We start from the raw sequence: 16,278 nt of genomic DNA on the forward strand, positions 1-16,278 counted from the left end.
CATCCTGAGGAATGCAAGTTCATTCCAGGGGTGGGGATTGCCTTAGAGCTGAGGGGTTCTGAAATTGATTTCCCATGTCTGGGTCCTGAGAATGGACCTAACACACTCTAGTAACCTCTTGTCGTGGTGACTTTGTACCCTGCCCAATGGGAGGTTTAGAGTGAATACCAGATCCACAGAACAAGCCCTGAGGACCTTGTCCTCTCTGTCATCTCTCAGCATCCACTGTGGGATCCTGAATTCTGGAGCTAGGAGAAGTCTTCCCCTCACTGTGGCTATGACAACTCCCTTACATCCCTCTAATCATCTGTCGTTTTCCAAAGGCCCTCTCCTGATAACAGCTGCCACAAGTCCTCTCTCTCCCCAAATCCCCACCTCTCCCCTCATCTTCCACCAGGCCTCCCCTCCCACCCAGGGGCCTCTTTAGCCCTTCCCCCAGCCCTACTCCCAGGCCTCATTTACACCCTCAGCCCTTTTGTGGCCTCACCCAGGACCGGTGCTGCCTCAGAGGATCCCCTCAGGACCCTGCCTACTCCCTACATTCTGCAGGACACCTCTTTCCTGCCCACACACAGGGATCTGTCATAAAGTCCCTGAAAGAGCCAAACTGAAAATCTCTCCAGGATCCAGAGAAAATCCAGACCCAGACCAGGAGTCCAGGGCACGTCCCTCAGGGCTAGGGGGAAAGGGAGAGGGTCTGTGAGAGAAAGAGCTTGACTGAAGGACACACAGGGGTGACAGGGTTTTCTTCAAGGGGCCTAGTGAGGAAGAAGTGAGATGGCACCCTAGAAGTGCTTCAGTCCAGTTGCTCAGTCATGTCTGACACTTTGATATCCCATGAACTGCACCACACCAGGGCTTGCTATCCATTACCAAACTCCCAGAGTCCACCCAAACACATGTCCATTGAGTCTGTGATGTCATCCAACCATCTCATCCTTTGTCGTCCCTTCTCCTCCTGCCTTCAGTCTTTCCCAGCATCAGGGTCTTTTCCAATGAGTCAGCTCTTCGCAACAGGTGGCCAAAGTATTGGAGTTTCAGCTTCAGCATCAGTCCTTCCAATGAACACCCAGGACTGATCTCCTTTAGGATGGACTGGTCGGATCTCCTTGCTGTCCAAGGGACTCTCAAGAGTCTGCTCCAACACCACAGTTCAAAAGCATCAATTCTTCAGTGCTCAGCTTTCTTTATAGTCCAACTCTCACATCCATACATGACCACTGGAAAAACTATCCCTTGACTAGGCAGACCTCTGTTGGCAAAGTAATGTCTCTGCTTTTTAATATGCTGTCTAGGTTGGTCATAACTTTTCTTCCAAGGAGTAAGCATCTTTTAATTTCATGGCTGCAATCACCATCTGCAGTGATTTTGGAGCCAAGAAAAATAGTGTCAACCACTGTTTCCACTGTTTCCCCATCTATTTGCCATGAAGTGATTCGCCCAGATTCCATGATCTTTGTTTTCTGAATGTTGAGCTTTAAGCCAATATTTTCACTCTCCTCTTTCACTTTCATTAAGAGGCTCTTTAGTTCTTCACTTTCTGCCACAAGGGTGGTGTCATTTGCATATCTGAGGTTACTGATATTTCTCCCAACAATCCTGATTCCAGCTTGTGCTTCATCCAGCCCAGCATTTCTCATGATGTACTCTGCTAATAAGTTAAATAAGTAGGGTAACAATATACAGCCTTGACATACTCCTTTTCCTATTTGGAACCAATCTGTTGTTCCATGTCCAGTTCTAACTGTTGCTTCCTGACCTGCATACAGATTTCTCAAGAGGCATGTCAGGTGGTCTGGTATTCCCATCTCTTTCAGAATTTTCCGTGGTTTATTGTGATCCACACAGTCAAAGGCTTTGGCATAGTCAATAAAGCAGAAATAGATGTTTTTCTGGAACTATCTTGCTTTTTCCATGATCCAGCAGATGTTGACAATTTGATCTCTGGTTCCTCTGCCTTTTGTAAACCCTGCTTAACAATCTGGATGTTTGTGGTTCACGTATTTCTGAAGCCTGGCTTGGAGAATTTTGAGCATTACTTTACTAGCGTGTGAGATGAGTGCAATTGTGCAGTAGTTTGAGCAGTCTTTGGCATTGCCTTTCTTTGGGATTGGAATGAAAACTGACCTTTTCCAGTCCTGTGGCCACTGCTGAGTTTTCCAAATTTGCTGGCATATTGAGTGCAGCACTTTCACAGCATCATCTTTCAGGATTTGAAATAGCTCAATTGGAATTCCATCACCTCCACTAGCTTTGTTCGTAGTGATGCTTTCTAAGGCCCACTTGACTTCACATTCCAGGATATCTGGCTCTAGGTGAGTGATCACACCATCGTGATTATTTGGGTCATGAAGATCTTTTTTGTAGAGTTCTTCTGTGTATTCTTGCCACCTCTTCTTAATATCTTCTGCTTCTGTTAGGTCCATACCATTTCAGTCCTTTATCGAGCCCATCTTTGCATGAAATGTTCCCCTGATATCTCTAATTTTCTTGAAGAGATCTCTAGTCTTTCCGATTCTGTTGTTTTCCTCTATTTCTTTGCATTGATCGCTGAGGAAGGCTTTCTTCTCTCTTCTTGCTATTCTTTGGAACTCTGCATTCAGATGTTTATATCTTTCCTTTTCTCCTTTGCTTTCTGCTTCTCTTCTTTTCACAGCTATTTGTAAGCCTTCTGCAGACAGCCATTTTGCTTTTTTGCATTTCTTTTCCATGGGGATGGTCTTGATCCCTGTCTCCTGTACAATGTCACGAACCTCACTCCGTAGTTCATCAGGCACTCTATCTATCAGATCTAGTCACTTAAACCTATTCCTCACTTCCACTGTATAATCATAAGGGATTTGATTTAGGTCATACCCAAATGGTCTAGTGGTTTTCCCTACTTTCTTCAATTTCAATCTGAATTTGGCAATAAGGAGTTCATGGTCTGAGCCACAGTCAGCTCCTGGTCTTGTTTTTGTTGACTGTATAGAGCTTCTCCATCTTTGGCTGCAAAGAATACAATCAATCTGATTTTGGTGTTGACCATCTGGTGATGTCCATGTGTAGAGTCTTCTCTTGTGTTTTTGGAAGAGGGTGTTTGCTATGACCAGTGCATTTTCTTGCAAAACTGTATTAGCCTTTGCCCTGCTTCATTCTGTATTCCAAGGCCAAATTTGCCTGTTACTCCAGGTGTTTCTTGACTTCCTACTTTTGCATTCCAGTCCCCTATAATGAAAAGGACATCTTTTTTGGGTGTTAGTTCTAAAAGGTCTTGTAGGTCTTCATAGAACCGTTCAACTTCAGCTTCTTCAGTATTACTGATTGGGGAGGGAACATTACTATTACTTTAATAACAGAGTTCACATATTTTTTGAAAGATAGTTCAGACCCTAGATGCCTGAGTGCCTGACTTACAGACTTTCAAATAAAGAAACAGACAGCATCAATGCCATATCGAATTGAAAATATGAAACCGTTTTCTTCTCTTGAGTATAAGTACTTTAAGCAACAGCTAATAATTTTCAGGTTCTCTTATAATTTGTGCTTGTAACAAATATGTAATGCATTTGTAATAAATATCAGTTTATATGAAATATGCTCAGGCATTCAACTGGTTCTAGTACCAGCTTTAACATAATGTGTGTGATTCTGCAAAATCCCTTAACTTCTAAACTCAACTTTACTCATATAAGTTGTGAATTCAGAACAGGTATACTAAAATGCTAATTTTCCAATGCTAATTTTTGCATTCTCTGGTTCTCTTCGATGGAATGCATACAAGAATTCTCTGTTTTTTTGTGATTTATTTATCATAAAATAGCATCTTGAGTCAAATTATAACAGGGGAATTGAGATTTCATTTTCTGATGGGGAACACATGTACACCTGTGGCTGATTCATGTCGATGTATGGCAAAAACCACCACAGTATTGTAAAGTAATTAGCCTCCAATTTAAATAAATATATAAACTTTAAAAAAATGAGCCAACATTCTGCTTGATGTTTGTTAAATTCTCTCAAATTCTGAATTCTCTAGCTCTTAAAAAGTTGCATTTTAAATCCTTTCCCCAATGAAGCATGAAATGACTGAACAATGAAATGGCAAAAGATAGTCTAGTTTCCTGTGTCTGTGGCTGATGAAGTTGAGAGAGTGCATGTAGTCAGTGATGTTCAAGGCAGGTGTGAGTAAGATACACATGCTATGCACACTACCTGCCCCCACGTTTGGTCTGAGTTTTGGGGGGATTTTTGCTTATTTTAATTGGAGGATAATTACTTTGCAATACTATGATGGTTTTTGATGGTGGTTTTTGCCATACATCCCACTCGTAAAGAACTGTCACTCTTAAAGAACTAATAAAAATCTGAGCCTCATGATATAATCGTCTCTAACCATATCAAATATGTTATTTTTCCTCTTTGATACATCAGTTTAAAAAGTTTTGAAGGTCAAAGCCTGTAACTCTAGTTCTTCCTGCGTAATCAAATTAGTATCTTTCACATAGGTGTTTTCCAAATTGCTGACAATGAATTGCATGGTTCTGATTTTAAAGGAAGAACTTCATGGTTAGGGAAGAATTTACTGTTTATTAGCCTTCTAAATATTTTCACTTTACGTTTTTGTTCCATTCCATTAGAACATTTAGACGAAAATACCACTTCCAGTCTACTTTCAAGTAACTACAGAACATGATTAAAAGGTTCTCATAGAAAACTCTTAGCCCTAAATATGTGTGGTACCTAAAAAGAACAATACATAAATTACAAAGCACATAAATATAAAATCCTACATACAATATAAAAGGTAAGAAAAAGAGCAACAGAATAAACCTACGGGAAAGAGAAAAAGATACTTAATAAAAGACAGGTATGAATTGTTAGGAAGAGGAAAATAAATTCAACTAATAAATAAAGACAATGCACTAGTTTACATAATTTTTTAACACACATATATACATTTTTTAAATATTCTTTTCCACTGTGATTTTTCACAGGACATTGGACCTAGTTCCCTGTGCGGCATAGTAGGACCTTGTTGTTTATCCACTCTGAGTGTAATAGTTTGTATCTGTCAACCCCAAATTCCCAGTCCATTCCTCTCAGTTTACATAATTGTGAAGAAAATGGACAAAGCCCAAGTACACATAATAGGAAATATGAACAAGACACTGTTGCTGCTGCTGCTGCTAAGTCGCTTCAGTCGTGTCCGACTCTGTGCGACCCCATGGACGGCAGCCCACCAGGCTCCCCCGTCCCTGGGATTCTCAAGGCACGAACACTGGAGTGGGTTGCCATTTCCTTCTCCAGAACAAGACACTAACAGTTAGTATATTACAGAATTAAAACAGTATAATCTGGAACTCAGATATTTTCAGAATATCAATGAAATGGCTAATAGGATAGAAAAACAAATACTGTTTAACATACCCCACGGTAACTAAATAACTAAACATCACAGATACCGTGGATGAACTTTTGAAATTAGTCAGAGTTGTCTCTCAAAAGCCATTATCATTTAGAAGCAAAGAAAATATCTGCTTTTCCAGACTTTCTTTCTGTCTTCCTACTTGCTTTTCTGTCTCACTTATATGCCCTCTTGCTCTCCCTTTTCTTCTTTTCTCTCCTTTTTTTCTTTATTTTTTTTTTGGTGTGGCTGTGAGAAACAGTCCTATTTCTTCTTCACATGTTGATGTCGCCAGTGATAGTAATGACTTAAAATTAGTGTCACATATAATGTATTATACCAACTGGAATGCTTTCCAGGGTGAAAAGAAACGTTTAGAATTACATGAGGGCCACAAGTAAAAAGGGGGACAAATGCTGAACCACCTTAAAACAACCGTATCAGGGATAAACTAAAACAAATGAAAACTTCTACACTTTTCCACAGTAGAGAAGAAACAAATGTAATACTGGCCTTTTTATTTACTTCACTTAAGCAGTAACAGAGAGAACAACTGTTTAGCTATCCTATATTCAGAATATTATTTCAAATCAATACATTTAAATGATACTTTTTTGGGATTTTTTGTTTCATTTTTTTGTGCATTTTCTTTTTCTTAGGGTGCTTTTTGTTGTTAGATATTTTACTGAATGTGTACACAGTTTTGCCTTCTACTGAAAACTACCTTCTGATAGGTTCCATTGATTTCATTTGTTCTGAACTCAGTGTCCTTGTTTTCTTGTATAACTAGGAAGAGTAGTGTGTTTTTAAAAATACTGGTAATGTGCCTGAAAAGTCTATAAAATATAGAGGATTAACTGAAGGTAAGCCAAAGGGTCGCCCTTAGTGTTCCTGCTTTAGTCCATTTTATAAAACTACAACTGCAGTGAACTTTGTATACCTCTCCTGTCATCGAAATAAAGTTCTGCTAAGTAACTTCAATGTTTTAATGTTAATATTACAGGTGAAGGGCAACCATTTGCTTGAAAGAAGATAAACTGAAGCCATCTCTGCTGTTCTTATGCTGTATATTTGACTGTTAAAGTTCTGTCAGTAAAGTTTCATTTTCTACTTGCACATGTTTTGTTAAATTTATCCCTGGGTATTTATTGAAAATTCATGGTTTGCGATTTTTATCGTCTAGTTGAGGATGTATGTAGAGATAGAATGTTTGTATATAGACTTTCTGTCCAACAGTTCCTTTAAATATACATATTAATTCCAAAACTTTAGATCTAGATTGTTTTTGCTTTTCAAAATATACTATTATATTTGAATATCAACAGTTTCTACTGGCTTAAATCTTAAACCTTTCCTCATTTTGCAGCATTGAACAAACCTAGCCAGAACAGTCTTGACTAAAACAGGTGATAATCAGCATTTTTTCCCGATAGGAAATGAAAAATCTACTCCATTTCAACCTGTTTAAGTTTTTTTTTTTTTTTTGTAGATATACTTTATCAGAGTAAGTTCCATTCTATTCCTAGTTTGCTGTCTTAAATATAGATTAATTTTCATCAAACACTTATACTGCATCAATTGTGATGGTGATAGAATTGTTTTCCCTCCATTTTTCTATTAATGTGGTGAATTGCATTGGTAACCTTATACATGTAAACCACCCTTGCACTTCTAGGGTTAAAAATTTGGTCATAACATATTCTTTATGTGTAATCAAATGTTAATACATATATGTACATATATATACCCACACATAAAAAGTCATAAAAGCCTTTGGTCTTCTCTTGAATATGTGGGTTTACAAAATGTGCCACCCAAGTCTCATATGGTCCCTGATGAAATCATTGACAGGGAAACATTTTTTAAAACTTAATATATTTGTATTGTCCTATAGAGAAATGAAATGCCAAAGTCATTGTTAAAGGTTCTAGAGAGACAGAGGAAAAAACTGCTGTCAAATTCCATGGCAAATGCCACAGGGTATCTTTCACACACTTCTGACTTGCCTTCCAAGTTTTTTGGGTACAGGGAGAGAGCAGCCACAAACATCTTTTCTTCTCCGTGACATCCTCCATTGGCTTGATAATCACCAGATCTCAGAAGCCCTCCAGCTGTGCGTGTGTGTGTGTTAGTCACGCAGTCATGTCCGACTCTTTGCGACCCCACAAACTGTAGCCTGCCAGGCTTCTCTGTCCATGGAATTCTTCAGGCAAGAATACTGGAGTGGATTGTCATTCCCTTCTCTAGAGGATCTTCCCAACCCAGGGATCGAACCCTGGTCTCCTGCATCACAGGCAGATTCTTTACCGTTCGAGCTACAGGGAAGTCCTCCAGCTGTCTGATTCCTCCCTTATATCCTTATTATTACATAGTAACAAAACGCTTACATCTCTGAGCCCCCAACTGCATCCTCATGCACCAAAAAATATATTTCTGCAACAAAGGATCTATTCAGAATGAACTCTGCTTAGGGAATAACAGGGGATTATAAACAGCAGCTGTTGTGCCCTTACAGAGGTATGAAAACCCAGGTCCAAAAGGACTGAAAATGGGAGGTTCAAATCTACCACGAGACTTAAGTTAGAGTGTCCCATCTTACCAAAAACTGTGTGAAAAAGCCCCTAGGTCATGGAGCTGCCTGACAAGAATAGATCCTAGCTAGAAGAAAAGGGAAAGGAATGAAGGGAACTTCATGAGCCAAAATGACTTGAGTCTTATCTGCTCTGTCTCCTTATTGGCTATGACATGACATAACTGGGCTTCCCTGGTGGCTCAGTCGGTAAAGAATCCGCCTGCAGTGCTGGAGACCTGAGTTCGATCCCTGTGTTGGGAAGATCTCCTGGAGGAGGCCAGGGCAACCCACTCCAGTATTCTTGCCTGAAGAATCCCCATGGATAGAGGTGCCTGACGGACTACAGTCCATGGGGTTGCAAAGAGTCAGACATGACTGAGTGACTAAGCACAGCACGTGACATAACTTAGAGTATCAGTACTGGCTCTGCCACATACTGTGTGAAGGTGAGAAAGGTATTTACATCCTTTGGATCTGTTTCCCCATTTCTGAAATGGAAATTCCAGGTTTACACTAAATATTTGTTATGAAGAATAAACAAGATAACATGTGAAGTAGGCATTACATTGCAAATGGATTTGGCTTATTCTACTCCAATTTTTCATTTAAACTTCCAAAATTTTTAATTTCATTTACCTTTACAATTAGAATTTTCTCAAGTGATACAGATTTTGAATTTCAAGTAGACTATAAGGTTAACTTTTAAAATGAATTTGACTTCAGAAACATATTTTGTCTAAATAAATATATTGATTCAATAGCAGATTCAATAGCTGGTATCAGACATGGCATCCATTCTAAGGTTGGTTTGTTAATGAGGATTGACAAGGCTACCCTAAGTCATAATATGTAGTGAAAACTGTGCTCCTTGCTGTGTGTGATGACAAAGAAAATAAGCCAGTATTCTGGTCACGCAACATCACAAACTCAACACCAGACTGTGTCACGTAGTCAGGCAGCCAGTCCCTAAGTCACAGCGCAGGAGCTACAGGGCCTCAGGGCACCACTGCAGTTGTTAGTTTGGCTTGTCACCTTCTACGGGCTTGGCCAGTAAAGAGACAATGAACCCGAATGGATTCAGATTCTACCTTACAGACAGTGCAGAAGCAATATGACCCTGGTGTCAGTTACCTTGCCCTAGTCCTGCGGTTTGATACTGAATTGGAAGGCCTCAGTAACAGGCACTACAGGTGGTGGGTCTCTGCCAGGAAGGAGCCTGCAGTTGTGCCCTATGGCACTGAGCAGCTCTGTAGTCCACAGCTCTATCTCAGCTGGGGCTAGGGAGACCATCCTATGTTCAACTGAAACGAGAGGTGGATGAGTAGCAACTTTGTGTCACCTCCAGCTGGATGAGGAGGCAGGTGAGAAATGGCCTCACAGCAGCTCTTCATCAGGCTGCTTATCTCCCCTTGCTGCAAGAGCAATCAGGGGGTTCTCTGACAAGATTCAAGTCAGCCTGCAGTTTAGCCTTGCCTACGTAGCCTAAGTGGGGACATGCAAGGGCACCAGGGCACCAAGACAGAGTCACACTCCTACAGTGTCTGGAACAAGACACAAGACTAGGTATGGTGCAACAAATATGATACCTATATACTGACTCCTATATGGAGGAGATGCTTTTCCTGTCAGTCATCAAAAATATTCCTTCATTAGGTACACACATATTGATTACTAGCATGTCTCAGGACGTGTCTGCAGTGCTTGAAATAACAAGACCAGTGATGTGTGGTGGATGATGGGAATATCACACTGGTGGACCAGACAGACACATAAACAGAAAAGAAGTGCAAAGGAGAAACACAGGGAATGGACCTAAGGGAAAAGCAAAGCAAAACGGTGAGCAGGGTGGCCAAGAAACAGGAGGAAAGCTAGAAGATAAGGTTCATTCTAAGAGTGAAAGAGGTTATATATAACACAGCTGTGCTTTGACCCAGGCTGTGGATGAGAGTCACAACCTCCCCTGCATCACTGCCCCTTTTGAGGGTGGTGTCTGGGAGTCTAGAGATTCTGAAGGGAGAGAAAGAAAATAGAGAATGCAGGGGGTACGTGCACCCGCCCTGATAGAGATGCAGGTGCAGCTTGTTACAGTTACCAGATGGGGATGAGCGGAGTTGGATTCGGTGACTCAAGAAGAAATGTGCAAATGAATATAAAGGGAGAAAACACATTGAGAGGGGGTAAACAGCTCCAACTCCCATTTCTGTACCAGGGTAGGTGCTCCATTACTGTCATGAGAAGGCTCCCTGGTCTGAGCTCTGGGAGGGAGTGATGAGCATTCTAAGGACCCATCATCACCTAAGCAGGGGGCACTGAGTGTGTGAAGACAGAAGTCTCAGCCTTTACCACTGAGAGACACAGAAAGCTTCTTCGCCCTGCTGAGAGTGGGGCTCTGGCAGCTTAGGGAAGCTCAAAGGTAAGGGGGAGGTGGTGGTGGTTGTTCAGTTGCTCAGTCGTGTCTGACTATTTATGCCCCATGACCTGTACCCAAACTCATCTTTCCATGTCGTCTCCCTCCATACCAGAGTTCACAGTTTACACTCAAGCTGGGTTCTAGTGCAGGCCTTACCAGCCCAGGCTCTCTGCTTCAGCCTTAAATTCCTTATCTGTAAAATGGCAATAACTCTATCTGTTGGTGAGGTTTATTGGGAGACCTAGTGGGGATAACAGATGTAAAACACCTAGCGCCCATGACCTGGCAGGTGGAAGGCACTAAATAAACGGCTGTGTCCTCTATCAGCTCCTGTAATGCACAGCATCTGGTGTGGGATAATACTGTGACTCAGTCGATGTCTTTGGACTGAAGGGTCTAGCCTGTGCAAGGGGCAAAACAAAAATGAAATTGTGGAATAATAAGAAAGAAAGAAATGAAACCTATGTCCACACAAATACTTGTCCTTACATGTCTTTCACAGCAGCACCGTCTGTATTCTCCAAATAGTGGAGCAGCCTAAAAGTCTGTCAGAGCAGAGTGGTAAAGAGTAATCTGTAGCCATTCAGTGGAATATCATAGATGGATGAAAAGTGATGAACTTTTGCTTTCTGCTGTCACATGGGTGAGCCTCCAAAGCATTATGCTCAGTGAAAGAACCCAGACACAAAAGGCCACTTCCTGAAGGAGTCCGTTGATATGAAATGCCCACAAACGGCAAATCTACAGAGACAGAAATTAGATGAGAGGATGCCTGGGCCTGCAGGTCCTGTTGGGGATCGACTGCTGATGGGTACACGGAACCTTTTAGTGGTGCTGGCAGTGTTCCACAACTGCACTGTGGTGGTGGCTGCACCACTGTGTGAAGTTACTAAAAGACACTGCACTGGATGCATTGAATTGCTGTGATTTGTGGTGTGTAACTATACCTCAGTGAAGCAGTTTAGGAAGGTAATGCAGATGTCCAAGTGAGACATGTGGGAAAAGATATGCCATTGCTTTTGTAACAACGAGGACTGCCCCTGCTCCTTCCACTTCCTGGGTCCGGCCTCCTCCACATGTGCTAGATGCTCCCTCCAGAGACAGTCGCTGTGCACGTCAGGACAGAGTCCCCAGTGAGCACACGTCTAGTGTGTCTCTGTGTTTACGCACAGGCGCCCATTGTGTGACCACAAGTCAGTGGCTCTGGACAGGCTCCTAGAAGCCACCCTGCATCTGAAATTCTACTTAGTTGTTTTCCCATTCTTCTCAAATCACGTGGACCCAGCTTCAGTTTCCCAGATTCAATAATGGATCTCAGCCCTTAGCTCCAACCTCTGGTCACAGAAATACCTGTACCCTGGTGTGAGGACCACTGCCTGAGTTCAGCAACCCAGGAGGGATGCTCAGCAGAGCAGTAACCAGGACAACGGAACTCCATCCATCCTCCTCTGCTGACAGGACTGAGGTGTGTTCCCTCCCTTCCATCTGCCTGACTGTATGGTAAGGAAAGGAACTTAGGGGCATAACACAGCACGGAGTCATTGAAATTGTTCTAAATATGGCTGTGAATAAATATGTCAAAATTCCTCTGAGAAGGAAGACACATAATTACAAATTTTTTGAAATTTCATTAGTAGCAAACATGGCTCTTCACTTCAGGAATCCGTTTAAAACCAGGACGATTGAAGCATCATGCGATTGTGCCTCTCAATCTTAACTGTGCATCAAATCTCCCCTGGAGAGGATTTAGGAGAGCTGAGGCTGGCAGGACAGCCCTAGAGATTCTGAAGTAGTAGGTCTGGAATGCGGCCCTGGCCTCAGCATTATCTGAAAAAGTTCTCTTATGAAAGCCGAGCTTGCAGCTGTGGAAACAAAATCCATTCTTACAGGAAGAAATCCAACATCAAAAACTTGCGACTCCTCACTACAAGCAAAGCAGGCATTCATTATGACCCATCATACTTACGTTACAGCTATCTTAGGCTGAGGAAAGGGACGACTTGCCCAAATTAATACTAGTTTGAAAACTGACCTTGTGCTTGCTTGCTCTGCTGCGTGTTCCTGAATCCGAAGTTTTACAGTTAAAACCCTGCTGTTGTCAGTGAAACTCAGTACGTTTTAGTTCTTGTCAGGACCCCTTGTGCCTAGTTGAATACATTTCTAAAACACTGTGGAGATAACTTCATTCGACAGATCAGAATAGTGCTTTAAAGATCAAAGATGGCTGAGAATTGTAGGTGTTGATGTTGATGTAGAAGAATCGGCTGTCAATGTATCTCCTGCCTGTGCTCAGCTGCCGTTTTAAACTGTTTCCTGTGTTATCAAATTAACTCCCATGCTCAGATGAAGACCAAATAAGAACAGGATGTTTACTGGGAAAAAAACAGTTAAGGAATCCCTTGTTTGTTGCACACCCATGAAGACTCACCTCTTGAAACGTTCTACTTTAGGGATCTCTTCTGGATATTCTTTGGCATGTTCCCCAATGACAGGCTTACCCTGCTGTATCCTGACTCACTGTCCTGTTAAAGACAAGGCTTTCAACCTCTCAGGTGTATTACAGTGGCCAGGTTCCCTCAGACATCCAAAAGAGGGTGATGACCTGTGCTCAGGACACCTTCAGAGTGTGTCTGTAGGAACAGGGCCTCTGAGAGGAACGGATCCCCACCTGCGGCAACAGGAAGATCTCGGGTCAGCCTTTTCCAGAGCAGCTCCAGGGGAGTCATGGCTGGGTGAAGATCATATCCAGCAGCATGCCCTGGATTGTGGTTTAAGGAACTGGGTGGATGGTGGTGCCCATCCATGAGACACCCCAGGGAATGTTGGCCTGGGGCTACTAGCAGGTCTGCAGTGCTTATGGGACATCTGAGTGCAGATGGCCCATATGTCTCAGCCTGTGGGGGAAGTGGGGGCCAGTTGAGTCATCTTAGGTAGACCTGGTGATAGGAAAAGCCATCAGCATAGAGGGATACTAATGAAAACAAGTCATATGGGTAAAAGCTCTGGGGGGTGACATGGTCACCCAAGGATCATGTATAGAATGGAAGAGCACAGGGCACAGGTTGGAAACCAGAGGAAAGCAAAATCAAGATTTAGGAGGGGATCAAAGTAAATGGACAGGCAAGGAATCTAAGAAGTAATGAACTGAGAGGGAGGAGGAAAGCCCGGATGGGCTGCTGTCACAGACTCTGACCAAGGAAAGTGTTTTTGAAGACGGAATGTGTCTGTGGCCAATACAGCACTGGGTACTACACTTTGGCCCATGGAGCTCTTGGGATACGTTAGCAAGGGGATGTTCTGTGGATATGCACTCAGAGGAGGAATCAAGAGGTAACCAGATAAGGATGCTCCTGGAGTCTATGCCTTCAAGAAGTATGGCTGGAAGGGAATCAAAGACTCAGGGTATTGGAAGTAGAGTCCTGTGTGCTTGCAGGGTATGCTATTTTCTATTCCCCAAACCAAAGGGACCAGGATGCCAGTTCGAAAAGAATCGTCAGGACTGTTGACTAGAAGACAGAGTGGAAAATTGGAATGATCTTCACAGGTGAGTATTCATGTTGAGGAGAAGGGAGTGTGGTATTTTCAAAGCAGCAGTGGAGTTCCAGGAAGACCTCCTTCCTCTCCCTCTGGGCCCCACTCTGCCTCTGCAATCCATGGTCACAGGAAGAGCCAGGATGGTGGTGGGGGACTTGGGTTGCTGAGATCACAGTCTCAATGTATGCTCCTCAGACTCCACGGACACTTTAGTGTATTTGTTCTCCCTGGATGACCTGATCTTCCTCATGAGTGTTCACCCTTCATACTGGTTAGTAACAGGAAGACCCCCACTGAGGTTGCTTCTGACTTGGAAAATGTGGTTGCATGCAACCAACTGAATATCCACAGATACAAATGCTCAGTCTATTCTGGTGAAAATGCTCTCTACTTCTTTCAGCGATGGAGCAGGGGTATACGTCACTTACAAGGCTCGCAGTCATGTGGGAGAGGGAGTCTATAACATGGCATACGTTTGTTCCTCACAGAGGCCTCAGTGTTCCCTGAGGGAAAAATGACTGTCCTCTCCTGGCTCCAGCTGTTGATGCTGACCTGTACCGCCCATGGGTGGGGGTGGTGAAACTTGCATTTTTGTCTCCCTCCTCTTGCTGTGGACCCAGTGCTCCCTGGCTGACTGAGCCTCAGCCACCCTGCTGGCATCTGCAGACCCCTCTGAATCTGGGACTGATCATCCAGCTGATCCCCAGGCAGGGATGTCCACTCCTCAGCTTCAGCCTCAAGGTCTCCTAGCCCATTGCCTGCTTTGTCTTCATCTGGATTTAGTTCCTTTCCACATTTCGCCCTAAAGTGATGCAGATCCTTCCCTTGGACCTCACCTGCAGCAAAGCAGGAACCAAGATCAGCTCCTGAAAACAAAATTCCTAAACTGCAACCACCCTTCTGCCAAAGACTCCATTGGGTCATTGTACAGTGTGCCCCTGGAGTCCCAAGTGTGAATAGGGTGGAATCTGCCTGTCCCTGGTGTTCATTTCTTGTCACACCTCCCTTGTCTGAGCTCTCTCACCTCTGCCTGCTACTGCCTCTGTGGGCCATTCCCCACTGTGACTGGGATGCTCTTTTCTTTGGCTTGTCTTTCACTTGACCCAAGACTTCCCATACAATATCCAGGTCAAAGGGGGCATAGTGTAGAATGTGTACCTTGTGGAGTACAGTTAGGATATTTGGTGTCACATAAGTCCCACACCCCTGAAATATGAAAACAGAGGGATAAAGAACACAAGAGTCAAATATGCCAAAGATTCCTGGGATGTTGGTTTAGATGAGCACTGAAGAGTGTCTGTGGGATCAGGAAGTATGGATATTAACGATGGCCATGACCAGACCAGTTACAGGGGAGTGACTGGGACAAAAGCTCCACGGAAGGGGGCTGAGGAGACAATATCTCAGCAGAATTTGAAGCAGTTTTGCTTTGAAGGGCAGCTGGTAATGTGCCAATAGCTGCAGAATAGGGTGGTGGAAGACGGTGGGTTTCCCCCTGTGCTGTGGAATGCTGCGATGAAGAGGGGTTCTGGTTCAGGACAGAGGAGTGATAACTGCAGGTGCAAAGTCCCTGGGAAGGTGCAAGGCATGGGATCCCGAGCAGAGGTGAGGGGCTGGTGTAGTCAGGAGCACACATGCAGAGGGGCAGCTGACTGCCAGGGCAGAAACATGGAGTTTGGGATTGGGAAACTTGAGAAATCCACGAGATTGCTTCTTCCTTCTCCACGAATTATTGGCCTGTGGGGTTGGTGGTCATTAGGATGGAGGAAGGTTTCTTCTCCAGGAATTATTGCCGGGTGGGGCTGGTGGTCATAGGATGGAGGAACGTTACTACTGTGTAGTGTAGTAGTGTAGGTAGGTGAGAGTGGAAATGAACAGCAGTTCTACTCTGGCCACGGATTTAAGATAAAACACTTCTGTAAAGTTGTTTAGTTTGCTCCTCAACGCTCCGGTGCTCAGACACAGGCAGGGCGTGGGTAGGCAGGAGGGTGCAAGGAGCACAATAGGCGTGTTTGCGGGGATAGCTTCCAGCCCTGGCTCAGCCGATCCAGGAGGGGCCTGGAGGGTAGTGTTGAAGGACGTGTGGTAGGTGAGGTGGAGGTTTCCAGGAGGTTCTGGTATCAGTGCATTGGCACTAGAGCGAGGGAGCTGGAGGACAGGACATCATGTTGAGGGTGATGAGAGGGAGGAAGGCTAGAAAAAGGACACCATGAGGGGCGCGGTCTTTCCTGATGCCCGGGGCGGGACCATGGGCAGGGGGATGCTCGGGTGGGGAGGAGGGGAACATCGAAGAGGACGGAGAGTCTCCAGGATGACCGGGTGAGCCTCGTGGGCACTGAGGACGGATCAGAATAGTGAGGGCTGAGAGAACGGTGA

Source organism: Bos indicus x Bos taurus, chromosome X (genome assembly GCF_003369695.1).
Source record: "Bos indicus x Bos taurus breed Angus x Brahman F1 hybrid chromosome X, Bos_hybrid_MaternalHap_v2.0, whole genome shotgun sequence".
NCBI lineage: Eukaryota > Metazoa > Chordata > Mammalia > Artiodactyla > Bovidae > Bos > Bos indicus x Bos taurus.